At 52.2% G+C, this 17,479-nt stretch overlaps 1 protein-coding gene across 13 annotated transcripts in view; it reads right to left on the reverse strand.

The window, feature by feature from the left end:
• The window catches only part of BCOR (BCL6 corepressor), a 111,924-nt gene that overhangs the window by 25,431 nt on the left and 69,014 nt on the right, over positions 1-17,479 (reverse strand). The window contains exon 1 of one of the 13 annotated variants that reach the window (XM_039888381.1): positions 17,048-17,271. The exons of 11 other annotated variants lie outside the window; for them this stretch is intronic. The gene's annotated coding sequence lies outside the window, so the exon portion shown is untranslated. Of the gene's footprint in view, positions 1-16,989; positions 17,272-17,479 lie in introns of those variants that run through there. One more of the 13 variants, XM_039888342.1, reaches the window with a different exon arrangement.

A 17,479-nucleotide genomic window follows, 5' to 3' on the forward strand; every position in this document is an offset into this window, starting at 1 on the left:
CTCTCTTCCTCTTTCCCAGCATTCGGAGAACCACACTTGGAAGGAACAATGCTGGATTCCAGGGAGCCACACACTGATTCTTCTTGGGGCTGAAAGGATCAGGGTGGGTGGAAGGCACAACAGTCAGGGGTGGCCCACACCACCATGCATTTCCAGGGCTGTGGTGTGTGCAACTTACAGCTCGAGGGTTAAAGAGTCGGTGGACTGGTGAGCAGCCCCACCCCAGCCCTAGATTAGATTAAGCACTGAACTCGGTGGTTTGGCCTGGGAGGTGCAAAGGGAGGTAGCTGAGTAATTCAATGACGCCTGCTCGCTGGGGACAAGAAATCATTAGCGAGTGCGGAAGTCTTAGCAGCCCAGTCTGCTGGGCTGCCAGCCGTTGGCATGCTGAGTGGCCAAAAGCCACCCATTTTCCACCTACAGGGAGGTAGAGGCTGCCAAGCAGAGAAGGGGAGATCACCTCTCCCCTCCACACACACTTTCTTACCTTCTCTGCCCACCACCCCCACCCCACGTCACATTCTAGTTTGCCGCATGAGTGAAGGGTCAGGACAAGCTGCATTTTATTAACAGGATTATCACGGCGCGTGATTTATCCTCGTGCAGGATTTTAATTGCTCTTTGGAGGTTGAGCCGTTTCTTTTGACTGCGCTTCAGCCCATATCCTGCTGTTAAATGCTGGGTTAATAAGTAGGGGAGCCTTTAATGCCTGGGACCGATGGCCCTGGGCAATTCCCTGCTCACAATCACATCATCAGCTCCCTTGTCTCACTGGCCACTGCATCTTTACCCCGACCCAAATCAAAGTGTGAAATCATTGGTGTGCAGATCATCAGGGGAACTTTTCTTTCTCCTCCTCCCTCACACACCCACCCACACAGTTTCCGAAAGCCCAAATGTTCCCTAAGTCAACACATTTCCTTTGTTAGCAGGAAAAAATATGCAAATGCTCGTTTTTTACACTTTAGCACGCAAGCAGACTGCCAGGTCTGCCTGGGTTGGAGGCACCGGGTTCGGGAACTCCTTTTACTAGAGTCTTGGAGGGTGGGGGTGGAGGAGCACCTGGGAGACCTGAATCCAAAAGCCAGACTGTCCCTGGGCATTTCTTTGTCCTATCTAGGCCTTTTGTCCACCAGCATCCCCCATTGGCCCCTATACATAGAACACCGTCTATTAATCAAGAGCCACATATACAGACACGCCACGCACAGTCAGAGCTCAACAATAAAGCTAGGGGAGAAGGAAAGATGAAGCAGACATCTGCAGAGTATGGCAGGCCTGGTGGGATTCTGAAGGAGCTATATTTCTCTAGGAAGCGTCTCTTTCTTCAGATAGACTGGGGTGTGTTTCCAATGCGAGAGTCATGTGTCCCAAAAAGACAAACTTGGGTGTTGAGGAAGGTTCCGTGGGGGCTTGTGGGCTTTTTCTTCCATCTTCCGAATATACAAAAATCAAGTTGGGAGGAACACCACCATTGGTGCTGGGCTGATCACAAGGCACATTCAACAAAGTGTCCCCTCCCTAACCCCTGCCGTCCATCCTAACAAAAGGAAGATATTCTGGGTGGCCTAACGTAGAAGGTGGAGCAACATTCCTTCAAGTATCCTGGTCACTGGCTGCAGCAGTGGGACTGCACCATGCCATCCCCTAGCTGTGTGTCATGATGAAATGCAGAAATTACATGAGGAACAAAAGGGTCACTCAATCCAATGCCTAAGAAAAGGATGAGGTTAGAAGAGTGTATGCCTATGAAACCTCAATTTTCCAGAGTCCCCAGTCTTCAAAACTGGCCTCCTCTTAAACAAGCCATTTCCTACACACCTCCTTTAGTTGTCACTTTGTGACAAGGATCTCCAAGCATCTGACTGAGGAAATAGGAAGGGTGCTGCCTCAATTATCATACTGAGCCCCCTTCGTTTGAAAGGGCAGCCTGGAGTTGGCAGAAAGGTAAATGTTTAGAGACATCTGGAATCGCTGGGTACTTTGAAAGCTTCTCCCCTTCTCCAAGGCTTGTCCTGTGGGGTTTTCAATATTAATGCTGCACAGATAAATGACACTGGACATCAGAATGAAGTGTTCCCACATGCACAGGGTCAGATGGAGTGTTGAGGCCTAGAGCGCGATTCAGTGTCATCTGTGTGTGTGTTTGGGGAAGGATGGGGGATGGGCAGGATTGAACATGAAGAAACAAAAGGGGGAGTACATTGCTGGATCCTCCTGACTACACACACGCACATGCACGTGCACGCACACACACACTTATAATCTTTAGCTGCCCCATGAACTTTTTGTGAACTGTTTAAAAGTGGAGGTCTGTTGAACAAACAGCGGCGCCACTGCCAGCCATAATTTCATTGCAACAAGCTTAAAGACTTTTAACTCTTCACATCCCTGGTCAAAGATAGAGCTGAGTGGAAAGGGCCAATGAGCAATGACCCTGCCTGGTACAAGGCCCTTCTCTAGGGCAACAAACAAGAGCATCCTAAATCCCCAGCAGGAATATCTTCAGCAAAGGCCATACTGTGTACACCCCACCATTACTGAAGAAAGGGGACTCGTCTCCTCTATCTCTCTGGGATGTATTACTAAGGGAACAGTGAGGGTACAAAAGAGACTGAGAAGCAGACATCCAGCGATGCTTATCCCACTCAACTTCTAGAAGCGGCTGTTAAAATAGTTGGGGCCTTTTTGTTTTTGTTTTGTTTTTTTTTACCTCTAAGGGGAAGTGCTTCAAAACTGGCTTTGCTGACCCTTGGCCGTGGGATATGGTAGAGAGGGACAATGATATATTTGGATGACAAACAGGGCAAGCACTTTGCTGCTATATATAAGAGGCTCATTTGCACTTATTTCTCAACGCTCCCCCCACTTCTTCCACAGGCAGGCTATGCTTCTAGAAGTGCCAAGATGTGTGAAGTCACTCATGAAAAGCACTTTACAAGCACCAACCTGTTTGCAGACTGTGAGCTACGAAGCTACACCTTGGCTCTAGGGTTTAACCCTTTTTTCCAGTAGTAGAGAGAACGGGGCAAAGATGTGGAATACAGATGAAGAGGGAAGATGGCTGAGAAGAGGTCAGACAGGGAGACTGAAGAGTGACTGGTTTCTAAAGAACAGATGGGAATTGTAGCAGCTGCCCAGTGAAATACCAGTTCCGGGGAGAGATCTGGCTCAAAAAACAGACACAAACCAAGGGGTCTCCAACTCCCAGTTTGGAGGTAACTGAAAGCACAGGAGTTTGGGTCTCCCTCAACAGACTTGGGCAGCCATCTGCTCTTGAAGCCAAGAGCTATGATTAGTATCTGAGCTTGGCCTGGACACTGGAGAGAAGGGCCTGATTGGCAGAAAGAGGTCAGAGGGAGCAAGATTAGGAGCTGTCACCCCAACCTTGGCATCCCTGAGAAGGGGTACTTCTGCTTCTGTGAAAGGACATGAGGGGGCACATGAGCCCCAAGCAGCACCCACCACCACTATTTCGATTATTCCTTGAGAACGCCATTATGGATTGAAGAAAAGGAGGGAATGTTTGTTTTTTCCTTAAAGGTGAGTTACCCTGGCAGACAACAAAGAGCAAGTTGTAAAGGAAGGAGCAGTGACTCTGAGAGGCCAGGACGAGTGAAGGGAGGGGAGGTGAGGCAGCACCAGGTTACTACTGGCACCTCTCCTTTCTCTCCACCTCTGCTCTTCCTGGCACCAGGCCACTTTCCACTGTGCCTCCGCCCTTGAGGTGCTGATCGGTTAGTCTGCACATCACACTTGTCAAGTGGCACTAACAAAATGGAAAGCATCACTATCAAACCATCCCAACTCCCACACTGCACACCAGCCCTAATGGTGCACTATTTTCGAGTCTCCATCACTAGGTTCCCCTTGGCCCAATCAAACAGTTATCTAGTTAGTGACCAAGAAGGCTTGGACAGGTTTGCAGGAGCTTCTGGCTAAGATGGCCAAGAAGGCGTCGGGGATCTCAGCTAATGTGCAGTGGGCTGGGGACCTTCTTTGGAGAAGCACCCCTCCCCTCCACTGCATGCCTGGTTATCTAAAGATCATGCGAAAATATGGTCACCACAGCCTCCCAGCTCTAACCCTCATGCACAGTGTGTCTCTGGGCAGGTGGCCGAACCTCTTCAACCTTGGTCCCCGTATCTGTAAATATTTGCCACCATGTTTTCCAGAGGATTAAACTGCACTATGGACTTGAGTTTTGCCTGGCAATAGCTGATACAGGCCACGTTTAACCCCATTAAACAGCATCTGACTCCACGAAACATACTGTGAAACAAACCCCAGAATTGCTGCATAGTTTCTTTGTGGCAATGGGAAGGCTGAGGCAGGGACACGGAGAGGGGCCAGGCCAGGGAGGGGTGACCTTCAGCAGAGTTGTGTGGATTTCATCGAAGCAAACCACGTGGGAGCCCTTCCTGGGGCCGCTTCAAGTGCAGACTGAGTCACGCACAGCGCACAGCAGCACTTCTCTACTGGTGTCAAAGAAGAGGGTGAGGGGGTGAAGAAGTTATTTTAGGATGGGGACGTGGGGGGTGGGAAATGAGAAGAAAAAGCTCTCCGGATATGCAGTTGGGGCGGGTCCTCCTGAACTGCTTGTGAGTAGTGTGAGTAACAGCAGAGAGTGGGGGACCTCAAGGCTGCCTCTCCAGGTCAGGGCAGGGCCACAGGCTTCCAGGGGTGTGGCTGAGGGACGCTGGTCCTCTCTCACTCCATGGATGTTGGAGGGGAAGGTGTTGGGCGGAGTCATCCAGCCAGCCCAGGCATGGTCTCTTGGCATGCTCCAAGCCATGGCCATTGCCTCTAGGGGCATCCCCACCCACACCTCAAGTTTTGCATTAGTAACAGACTGAGCTGCTGGGGCAAGGGGGTTGTTAGGGAGAGAGAGGGGAGGGAGAGAGGCGCACAGAGGTGGGGAGGGCGGAACAGATACTCGTGGGTCCTGACCTTTTCGAGCAACCAGAATCTTCCCTGCCTCTTTGCAGGGCGCCTGAGTCAGAGCAGAGAGCCACTCCAGTCGTTCAGGAGTGAACTTGGCCCTTGGTGGCCTCCGCGGTGAGAGCAGGAGGGGCGCGAGGGCGCACCTCCCCCGCCTCACAGCCTGGAAGCGATCAGTCGGCAACAGCGGATTTCTCCTACCACACAATACCCAGGCCGGGCGGCTCCGCTCGCTTCTGCCAGCCTTCCTGCCAGCCCGCCCCTCCTCCACTTCTCCGCGGAGGTCCCCAGGCACCCCCCTGGCCTTCCAGAAACCGCTGCAATCCCCTGACCCAGGTTAACCCGTCGGGTCCCCTTGTGCTCCTCTGTGGTTCTCCTTCCCAAGCTCCCACCACACCTCCTGTCCCCGCCATTGAATCTGACAAAAAAGCAACTTTGGCTGGAGACATGGAGAAGCCAAGGTGTACTGCTGGCAAAGCCCACCTGGGGAATGGGCAATGAGACCCCTCTGGACCATCATCCTGGGCTCCCTTCCGACCAGACTGGAGTGTTGCCCCCCGTGGATGCCTTCCCGCTCCCCCCTCCCCCGCCACAATGATGCAAGCCAAGTGTAGCCAATTGTAAAGAGGGAGTGAGGGCACCAGCAAGAATGATGGCAGAGTTTCAGCTGCCTACCACAAGGCCACACACACACAATATCATCAATACACAATACTCCTGCCCCACCCCCCGCCAAGCCACGGCCCCAGGTCACCCTGTGGACAAACATCGGACATTCCCCCCTTCTAGGCTACTACAGCATGCTTTTTGTTCCTTTTCACTCTTTCTTTATGGTTGTGTTACACGACACGTGTGTATCCAAGAAGGGGACCCATTAGAAAGCTGGTGTCCTCCCCATCAAGAGGAGACCCAGGGCAGGAAACCTAGGTTGGATACAGTTAATTGCCCTCACTCTTCTCCCCCTTGCCCCAAAACCTCACACCCCCTTCTGTCTAGTCTCTACAGAGCTGGGTTCCCACTTGGCATCTACACAACCTGGGGGCAAATCCAGAATGAATGATCCACACAACTGGGTGGGTGGGGAGAATGTCAATTCACTGTAGTCTCCAACAGGGTTTTGCAGGAATAAAACACACTTAATCCCTCCACCCCCAACACACAAAGGAACAAGCGATACCATAAGGCTATTAACAACAGCTATCATTAGTACACAGGAAGCACAAAGGAACTTTTTACGAATAAAAGGTGCATAAAACATAGAGTCCTGTGGTCTGCACCCACATTCCTTACTGATTGTGTGCTGCCTGGGGATCTTGGGAAGGCTGGGGATGAGGGTCAGAGGAGGAGGGGGTGCCCACTTTCTTTACAAGGAACAATGGGAACCTCATGTCTGCTATCAGTCTTGGAACTCAGAACACCCCAAACAAAGCTGTGGAACAAGTGCGGCATAGATGCGGGCCCATGAATTTTTTTGGCTGTTCAGAGCTTAATTACTCCTCCTTGATCCGCGGGACTAGACACGACACCGCCAAGGTTAAAATGCCCCGAACAGCGTGGAGCAGATGTGAGCGAGCTGGCAGACGCGCAAATGAGGCCTGCCTTGGAGCACGATAACAAGTGACTAATACATTGCATATCGTTGAAAGAAAATTATTTTTCTCTAATTTGCATTTGCTTGGGGGAAAAAAAAAAAGCCAACCAGAGTCCCTCCTCACAAGCATGAAGTCTAATCCTGGAAATACAGCCCGGCTGCTTTAAGAGAGCTGGAAGGAGGGAAAGACTGCCAGTGTTTTGGCGTTGCAGGCTTGTTTATCTTTCCGCCTTTCCTCCAAGGCGAAACTCGTTTTGCAAGCAACATTCCTACAGAAAATGGCACACGTCATAAAAAGAGACCAATTTATAGAACTGGCACCGAAGTTCATGTATCACTCCAGAAGCATCTCCCAGCTCCCCACTAGGGAACCCAACTAGATGTAGAAGTCCACATTAAAACTCAGAGAGAGGAGACCTGGGGGTGGTGGGGCAGGGTAGGGATTTGATTTGCAGACATCCTGTAGGCTGTACACCCAGATACCAAGCAAAGTCACACAGAAAAGGGCGGGATATAGAATTAAGTCAGCTCTAAATGACCCTCCTCCAAAGCCCAGGGGCCAGGGCTGTAAAGGTTTCCACCTTGGGATGGGGTGTGTGTGTGGGGGTGATTTTTATACCCAGCGTGCCCCAGGACAGCCCAGAGGCAGGCACACCTTCCTGGCCATCCAAGCATTTCTAGGACTGGCCCAGTGAGTGTCTGCTGCCACCAACAGCTCTCTCTCTCACCCTGGCACCTCCCTGCAGCGCCTGGCAAGGGACCAGAAACTCATAGAGGGTTTGTGGCCGTGGGCCTCTAGATGATTAAGTCACAGAGTGGGGTGGCACTGTGGGCAGACCTCAGGACTGCACCTCTGTATCCTGCAGCTGAAGGCAAATACACTCTGGAAAATGGGCAGGCTAGGGAAAAAAGGTTAAGGGATGTGGGTAATCAGAACCCAACTTACACCCCTTCCACCCAAATATACCACCCTTTGGGTCCGGAACCTACACACGTGTGTTTCCAATCCAGGAAAACAGTACCGAGCATAGACCACACAGCGCTAGCCTATCTCCCTAACTTGTTGAATAACAGGGCCATTTCAGAGGGGAACAACGGCCCTCAGAGCCTCTGTAATTTCCAGAAAGCTTTCAGTTAATAATACATTCTTTCCAACAAGATTGCTTAGGGCTGAATGTTATCTCCCCAAATCTTAAAAATCTTGTCATAATCGGATGAGGATTCAGGTCCACAGTTCCTGGCCAAACCTCTCCAGACTGACACTCATGACCCTGTGAGCCTTCTCCCTCCACCTGTGCCTAACAAGTTTCCTAAAGCACAATACACATACCATCGCACCTCCATCCCAATCCTGGGAGTCAGGAGTGTGTTAGGGGCGGGAGGCGGGAAGGGGGGGGGCGGTCTGCTGCTGAGCTTTCTCTGTCTGAGGACGCACTCTGGCCAGAAAGTGGAGGCCACCTCTGCAGCTCTCGGCAGGCCTGCATAGTGTGCGCTTTGTGTAAGTGCCGAGGAGGCGCGAGGAGGCGCAGCGCTGCTCGTGCACCAACAGCTGTCACATTATTTGCACTGGCTGTAAACAGCCTTCACATTCCCCCCTTACCACATAGTTAAAGCCAGACTAACAATCCACAGTTCGAGATCAAACCAACAACAGCAGCATTGTGTCTGCCTCTGCAGCCTTCGCACCAAGCCCAGCAGCTGGCAGGTTTCTCTGAAACAAGGGACCTCCTCCCCACCCTCAGGCTCCAGCCAGGGCTAGCCAAGGCAGCATGCGTTTGTCGCTGCTGATTGTCAAAGCAAAAGAGCACAGCCATTTTACCAAGGTTTCGGTATGGTTTATCAGCTAGCTCCCAGAGTTTTCTCCTCCTGGTGGCTTGGGGAAGCACCCCTCCCCCAGTTCCTCAGCTGGGAATAAAGGTTATTCAGACTCCCAGGGTCGGTTTGGTTTCCATGCTCAGCAAAGCGTGGGCTCTCCTGCCATGTCACATTGGCCAGGCAGCTCTGGGTTTTCTGCAGCCCCTTGTGTTTCGGAAATAGTCCATCTCCCTCAATACTCACTGGCTGCCCCACTGATCAAAATGTCTCCTTTATGATTTTTGGTTAAGTCGAACATTTCCATAATCGTCATTATTAGCGCAAATTACACGCCTAATCGGTCCTTAAATAGATTTTAATTAAATAATCATACAAGGCTCATTTTATGACTTAAGAAAGGCATTACTTTTCGTTATAAACTTTCCACCAGGATATAGAACGAAAGCAGACAAATACTTGAAAATCGCCAAAAAATGATGGGCAAAGTATCATGAAACAGACCAGGTTTCACCTTCTGGAAACCAAGCAGAGGCCAGACATACCGCATCTGCACAACTTTCCTCCCGAGAAGGGAGGAGATGTCTTCCTCCAAAGTCTTACTTTTGTCTTCTCTTTGGGGCCAATCCCAAATGCTACTTTTCCTTCCCCATCTGAAGAGAATTCTCTAGCTAGCAGTCTCTCTTAGAGACCACTCCTCTCACCCCCAGCAGTATTCCACCCCTTAGTCTGCTGAGAGTCACGGTGCAAAGCAGGCAGGCTGTGCTTGTTAAATGCTGTGTAAAATGCTGTTAATAAAATAATAAATACAAAGGGTGGTGGCTGCTGATTCCACGAGTGTTTTGACTGGCAATGCCTTGGCACTTGTCATGTGTTTATGGGACGGCAGACAACTGGAGGATTTTACAGAATTTGGACATTTCTGTACTTCATTTATTCTTTCCTAAATGACCTGGCCTAAAGCTATTTCAAGTTTGCATTTCTACAGAACTGTTAAATGCCTATGAGTTTCTCCAATTAAACCAAGTTTTACACCCAAAGCTGGAACATGCAAACTCTCAGACTCACCTCATTCCATCCTCAGCCTCTGTAGCTCTAAGAAAACAAACAGACCTTCAACAGCCCCCTGTCCTTGCTCTCCCCACCTTCACCTCCCTCTAGGGGCACCTAGGGCAAAGGTTAAGGTGTCTTCAGATGACAGACAAGGCCCTAGCTACACAGGGTGAAAGCATCACAGTTAGGCATGTCCTGGCCATACCCTACCTCTAAAATAGTGAGCTAAGATGGGAGGGTGGGGGACTGCTGGCCTGGTAAAACCCACTGTTCACGAAACAATGTCAGCAAAGGCTGGAAGGCATTCTTTAGAGAGGGACCAGGGATTCGTGCCTACTGAAGCTCTTTCAGCACAAAGGCTTTTAGGGGAAGAAAGAAAGGGTTGGGGGAGGAGGAGAGAAAGGGAGGGCTCCTGTTTCAGAGCAGGCATCCCCTGAGAGTCAAGAACCAAGTGTAGCTTCAATCAAACGCTGACTTCCCCTCTGGGAGTCGAGTAGGAAACCTGATCACAGTAGCTTACTACCGGCCGAGATCCATACAGGTCTGGTTTTCTTCTCATGCTAGTAATTTTTTAAAATATATATCTATATAAAAGAAGCAATCCCTGGCAGACTTTATTGAAAACCACACTGAGCCCTCATAACATCCGGACTTAATCCCTATCAAACAAACCACAGCACCTCTGGCCTCAACAGCAGGCTACCCCTTCACCTCTTCCACCCAGGTCTCTCCCCTCCAGCCACTGCTCTTCCCTCCCCCGAAAGAATGACGAGAAGATTCGCTTTTAAAGAGCACCCACATACAGGTTCTGGAATCAATTCTTAACCATATAATGATCCCACTTAGGGGGTAAAAAATCCAAGTCCTTTCATATGGAATCCTTTAAAATGAAGAATGCAAAGAGCTGTGACAAAGAGAAAAAGGAACCCATGGAGGTGGACCCGGAGAAATATCCTTGGGGATACTCTGGGGAGAACATAACCCTTATTATTGGTCCCCAGACTTTGGCCTCAAGTCTCAAGGGGTCTCAGAAGGCTGTCGGGGGCAGAGAGTACTGGAGGAGCAACCTATAAGAACATGACCAGTCATCTGAATCAATCACTAATCCTTGGGGCCTACTATGTGCCAAGTATTCTTCTTTGATCCTAAGGTGGATAATTATTCCCAGTCTTACAAATGAAGAAACTTGCGGAGGCTCAGAGGCCATAAATAACTTGCCCCCAAGGTCACACAGCTAGTAAAAATGGGCCACGGTCAAACCCAGTACTGGAGTTGCGGAGAGGAGCCAATTATTGGTTTAACTGTGTCATTCGAAATCCCCAAGAAGTTCGGAAGACTTCCGTAGGCCTTGTTATTCAAGTCCAGGGTAAAAGGATAGCCTTTAACACCTAGGCAACTCAGTCCACAAGGAGCCTGGAACTCAGCTGCTTCTACATCCAGTCGTCTCAGTGCATTTGAAGTCTATCTTGGTGCATGTGAAGTTTTTTGTAGCGCCTCACTTCCCCGCCCCCATTCTCTACATCTCCCTATACTGGAATACCCTGGTGTGAGGCCACAGCTCCAACAAGGATCCACTTTCTCTTCCTCCATGAGCCAATAGGCAGGGGTAGTAGGTGGGTCCCTACTTTCAGGTCTCTGCAAGAAGCGCTGACTCCTGGAACTAGAATTAGGCTTGCCACCCTAGTTTTGCCACATAAAGCAATAAATCAAATTATCTAGACAGAGCAAAAGCCCTTTGTAAAGCGTGCCTACGCCTATCTTTCCTAGGGCTTTAACGAAAAACTTCAGGTACCCAAGTATAGTGGTGGAGGGAATTAAGATGGAAGTGGCTTGCAAGATGCTAGGCCTTACTGGACCCCTGCCCCACCCCCTACACACAAAAAAAGCCTATCCTTTCTCCAACTTCTCGTCCCAGAAACACGGGGTCGGCGCCCAACATACCCTCCCTGATGCATCTCTAGTTTCCAGGTCTGCCCCAGGCTTTCAGAAGCTCCGGGAACTACCCATACCCGACGGTTGTCTCTAGGTATCTAGCTAGGCTCAGTGGAGATAGGAACCGGCAGGGGCACCGACTGGTTGCTCCTCCAGAGGCCGAGGCTCCAGATGTACGAAATGGCTCCAAGAACGACTGGGCGGGCAAGAGCCTGGGCACAGCGGGAGGGATCGAGGCGATGGCGGCGCCGGGTCCTCACCACTCTAGCTAGCCGAACACGCCCCCGCGGTCCAGCCTCCCCTGGCTCCCAGCCAGTGACTCGCTCTCGCTCTTTTTTAAACTTTTCGACCTCCGAGATCGAGGCAGCAGCGTTTCCAGTCCATCCCCGCCCTCCAGTTCGGTGCAGGCCCCAACCTCAGGGGAGGCGACCCGCCCCCGGCACCTCGAGACTGTGGTCCGGGCAGACGTCCCCTCCCCCCACTTGGGCCACCTGGTGCGGGCGGCTTCTCCCAGGGATCGGCGTCCAGCTGACTCAGAGACTGCTGCGTCCTGGGAGGAACTCGCAGCCTCCAATGGTCCCTGAGCCTGCCCATGGCGCGCTTGCAGTGCGCCCCACACTCGTGCGTTCCGTGAAGGAGCTTACATGCCAGGAGGGAGGAAGAAGAGTGAATGAGGCGGAAAAGGTTATGGGCGGCTTTAAAAAAAAACATTTAACTCCTCAGATATAAAAATTCTGGGTGTCCCTGGCACGATTGCGAGCGCTTGGGTAGAACAATAGAAATTGGGGTGCTGGAAATGGTGCAGGAAGACCCCTATAACCCTCTCCTCCCTCTCGCAGTTACTATTAGCATTAAAAGACTCCAGTGCCTTCAATGCAATAGTGCCTGTTTATAACTTTTTCCCTCTGGGTCCCCACACCCTAAACAAGTTCCCTCCTATTATGAAACCACAAGGGCAAACATTACTCCCTAATTCGTGACCTCCTGAAACTCTGGGGCCTCTCACCTGCTCTGCCCCTGACACCCTGACCTGACTCACCGCCCTCCCCCAATAATTCCTCTGGTTTGCACCTAGACAATAAATTTAGTTTAATTTAGCTTCCGGTCTTTAATTTTAGCAGGTCTCCTTTTTGCATGCAAATCAATATGGCAATTACCATCTAAAAGCTCGCCCAGCCCTGGGTCAATGTAAATTGATCATTGTCCGCCTTCCACAAAATAACACCGGGAGTCTGTGGTGCATAATGAGATTATACTGGAAACTGTCTTTTAGATCACAAATTATATTTTATGCTGTCAGGATCTTCTCCTAGCGGACTTCCCCGCTAGTCTAATCACAGAGATCCGAGCCCATGAGTGCTGAGGGGTGCTGTTGGCTGTGATGATATGGCTCTTAAAATTAACCAAGTGGGGACCCCCATTTCTGAGACTCTCCATTCGGGGCAGGCGGAGATGAGCTTTGCTCTGGAAATGGGGGCCTTCTACAGAAATACTGTAGAAAAGCATCGTTCACTAAGTCAGACTTCCCTTCTTGAGGAACATCCTAGGGATAAACAGCAAAAGCCGCCAGGCCAGGAGGGGGTCGGTGGACGTACTGGCCCAAGTGCTGGCGATGAAGGCAGCTTGGCCACGCGGAAGGCTGTCTGAGAAGGCCATCCACTTCTGCCCCTCCCCCCCCGGCCCCCCCTCCGCCCGCTGCTTCTCAACCCGGCCGTTGCCACCCAGGCCCCAGAAGCGCAGCCGGCTTTGCACACAGAAGGAATTCTGCCGGCCATACACACCTGCAAAGCAGCCACGGCAGCCAGGGCCGGCCTCGGCCTCCCCTCCCAGAACCGTGTGAGGCCCTGCCACGCCTGAACCATGTGAACTGGAGCCTGAGGCCTCCAAGCTAGACGGTTCCTCCCCCCACGCTTCCACCCCCGCACCGCTCTCCATTCCCTCTGTGGCCCTCAGGGCACGGGTGTGACCCTGGGGCCTAACAAAGGGCCATCTGAGCTCCTTACTGCCTTTGGCTGGCGGAGAAGGAGTGGGGACGCTGAGTCCCCCACCCGGCGGGCCAGGCTGGGTCAGACAGGCCAGAGCCCTCGAGGAAACCATCAAGGTGGTATTGATTGCCAGGGCTGCGGGGCGCTCCTGACTACCGTCCAGGCTGTCGAGAGGTTCGGGCGGCACTGCGGCCTATGAGCTTCCCGCCCAGCCGCTGGCCCAGCCCTGCCCCGTCCGACCCCGAGCGGGCTCCACCCGAGTGCGGTCTTCCCAATAAAAGCTGGAATTCCCGGCTGGGCTCAGACAAAGAGGGACCGCGGCAAATCGACGCCGCGGGCAAATCAAACCCTAGCCTAGTTTACGTGAGCGTCTGGGGTCACAGAGGCGCCTGCTAATCTACCCTATGCAGGCTGTCCCCGCATGGTCTCCTCCAAAAGAAAATGAAAGCATACCTCCCCTTTATTCCTCCCAGAGGCCGAACTTCACACTTATTTCAGTTGTCTTTATCAGTCCACTAGGCCCTGGTGCCACCTTAGCAAACAGTTGAGCAGTGCAACATCCATCCATCCCTCCTGACCCAAAGTGGAAAGCTACTTTTCTTTTTCCTCTACCCTCCATCCACTCAAGGTCAAGAACTCAAAATCCTACTTGCACAACACATAGCCTCTCTCTGCTCTAGGTGGGAAAAAACTATAACCAGAAGTAATCTTAGTATTTGAGGGCCATCCACCCTTAGCTAGGCCGCTTGGTCTTCAGTTCCCTTCTAGCCAAAGAAGCATTATTTCCTTGTGAATGAGGGTGTGAAAGTGGTGGTGTGGCCCACACTTCCCTGCCCAAGTCTTCCTCAGCTACTGAGTTTTTGTCATTCAGCCTGTGTATCTAAGCATGGATATATGCATATGAATGCTTTTCGTGTTTCCAAGTGACCCTCTTCACACCTTTAAATGGGCTTTTGTCTCTGGAACACAGTTACAGAAATTCTGCCCTAGTTTCCAGCTCAACAAAGTCTGGGATTTTTCTCTTAGAATATCACTGTAGGTCTCCTCTGTATTTGCAAATCCATGTTTACATTTCTCTTGGCCAGTTCTCTATCTCTTGTTATCTCTTGTTCCTTGTGGGCATCGGAGCCCAAGTGTCTTGATTTGTCTCAGCACATGTCATCCAGGCGCACATCTTAATCTGAGCATTCCTGTCTAACACGTACACCTCCCTACTACTACTTATGTTCTTGCATTGCCTATAATGTGACTCATTTTCAAGCCAGACCAATAAGAGTTTGTAGTTTAAATGCAACTAGAAGATCTAGACCACAAACCCTAAAAGAGAGAGGAGGGGAAAGGAGACAGGAGTGCTACTAATGATTTATTTATACACCCACCAATTTCACCCTCTGGAAAGAACTAGACCAATGCCTGCAGTTATAAGGAATTTTTAAACCAATTCAATACTGACCCCACGTATGTGAATACAAATTATTGATCTTGTACACATCACCGGCCAACTCATGTTTGGAGGGAGTCTCTCAACACATATCTGATTCTAACTCTTCACAAGTTCATGGTTAAAAGTGCATCTATACAAACTCAAGAACCTCTTTGCTCTCTCCAATGCATACCTGTATACAGTGGCCTAGCATTTCAGGCTGGGTTTTTCAGTCTGCAGCAATCTCCATCAGAGGCCTCACAAGACTACAGCTCTCAGCAGATCTCCCCTTACTAGATCTCTCTGGGAACACTGAGGTCTACATATGCATCTCCCAAACTCAATTCCTTTAAGTGAGGATGCCCATTGTGTTCTCACCTCCCCCACTGAGAGGTATCGGGTCAAATTGGGTCAAACTAAATCATCTAGCAGCTGCGTTGGGTTTGTTGTGGGTTTGTCGAAGAACGGAGCCCAATACACCAGGATGTGAGCATGCAGAGAAAGGAAAATCCTAGGCCCAGACTTCCGCCTCCCTCCCTGGGGGCGGGCTACTGTGCCTCCAAGAATTTCTGCTAGGCTCTTTGACCACCCCACATAACACTCCCCACCGCCTTTAAAGAGTTAAGCGAAACCCTCGCAGCCTTCTCTCCACCCTGCTCGCTGGGCCCGCAGGCTGGCTCGCTCACTCGCTGCTCACGGGTCTGCCGCCGCCTCCGCCGCCCGCCCCCTTTCTCCCGTCCTTCAGCCGGGGAGGGAGCCTGCATGCCTGTCTAGACCGATCTATCACAGGCACACCAACAACACCCGCGAGAGCACGGAGACCCTGCCCAGGTCCCCCTGCCCGCACAGTTCCCGGCGGACAAAACCTGGGAAGCGTGACCGCGCCTGCAGGGTGGATGGGGGAGTTAAAGGGCGTGGGGCGCAGCGAGCGCATCGCAGGTCCTCCCTGGCCCTAGCCCCCCAAGCTCCCTCCAGCTTTGCTGCCGGGGCACAGTCACAGCTCTGCGCGCTGGGCAGTCCTATTTTTATCTTGTCTAATCCTAAACTGGGCGGGGAGCACAGGCGTCGTGCTTAGAGAACAAGAGATAGGCGAGGGAGGCGGGGTGGAGCAGCCAGGCAGCAACGCGAGCGGGAGCGAGTTAAAGACACAGTCGAGGCGACCGAGAGCAGGAAGAAAGAGCGGGCTGCGCGGGCCTCGCCGCGCCGCACGCAACGCGCCACCCGGAGAAGTTACACTAGCCTCCCTGCTGCCCCTCACTGCCCCGCCCTCCCCACTTCCCAGCGGCGCTCTCCGCAGCCGGAGCCGCGGGGCCCCGGCCTGTGTGGGAGGCAGAGGCCCGGCCAGCCCTGCAAAGAGCTGGAGAGAATCGCTAATGAGCTGTGCGGCCCATTGATCCGGAGAACACTTCCTAATTAACTCTCAGTCACCTACTGGTGACAGCGCCTCAAAGGACAGCGCTAGGGCCTTCCGAGCCCCAGCCCCGATCTGCCCGCCGAGCGCCTGGCGCCCGAACCCCGCGCGCTCCCCTAACTACCCCAGGCAATCCCGGTGAGCGGTGGCGTATACCGCACACGGAAGGCCAGCCTCGAATTAAACCTGGACGGCATATTAAGCATCGCCACCTCCCCCCTTCCTCCACGCGGTGAAATCATGCCCAAAATAAACACGAGAACCAACACTGTAAAACCCAGACCAGATAAATCGGGAGTGGAGTGGGAAGGGTTGAGAAGCAAACATATTCTCAAAGTGTCCACGTACAGGAGTCTCCAAGGCCGACAATTAAATGCCTTCCACACAAGCAATTCTGTTGGCAAAACCGAATCCAGCACCTCGTAAGGATTGATTTCGGCTCGCCGTGTCCGTTTCCAGTACCACGGTAAGTGTCAGATGGCTAGAAATACCCAAGTCACTCTTCGTTCACCACCCACCACCTTCTGGGGTGGGCCATTTCCTCCATATTTTCACTCCCAGGCCATTTTAAGGGTCTTTCTCCAAACCTGAGAACCTAAAACCACTAGCCTTCTCTCAAGGAAAAAAAAAAAGGAAAAGAAGAAAAAAGAAAAGAGAAAAACCCACCTAAAACCTTGAGCTATCTAGTCTAGACACAGGGAGGCTATGCGAATACCTATTCGAAGCGCGCTGGCTTCTTTTTAAGGTTTGTTTTAACAGCACGTAACCTCCCCTTCCTTCGCTCTTCCATTCCCAACCCCCACCCTTCAGATCGCCAGAGCGCCCGCGCGCGGGCACTCACAGCCTCTAACTGGAGATCTCGGACTTTCTGGAAAAGATTCATTAACAGCAAATTAAACCTGGCTCGGCTTCGGCCTACACGCGGTCAGACTCCGCCGTCTCGGGGACCCGGGGACGTTCGCACCCGAAAGCGCCAGCAGCGGGAAGCCCGCTAGGACCACGCGTGCCTCGAGCCGCCTGGCTCCGCGCACGGCGCCCCAGGGCTTGCTTGGTAAACAGCAGGCGCACGTCGCCGCCGCCCGGAGCCCCCGAGTTGGCGGAGGCTCTGCAGCACAGCCGCCCGCCTGCTCAGAGCACGGGCCCCGCGGCGCGGCGGCGCCTCGCCCTCCCCGCCGCGGCCGAGGATCACGCCGGGTGCTCAAGTTCCTCTTCGCTCTTCGCCTATGCACCGCACGCCCTCTGAGAGGGACCAACTTCCTCCGGCCGCAGACTCGCACACGCCCAAAAGGGCTTCCCACCAGACTCCGCGCTGCCCAGCGGAGGGCTCAGGT

Source organism: Pteropus medius, unplaced genomic scaffold (assembly GCF_902729225.1).
Source record: "Pteropus medius unplaced genomic scaffold, Ma_sr-lr_union100, whole genome shotgun sequence".
NCBI lineage: Eukaryota > Metazoa > Chordata > Mammalia > Chiroptera > Pteropodidae > Pteropus > Pteropus medius.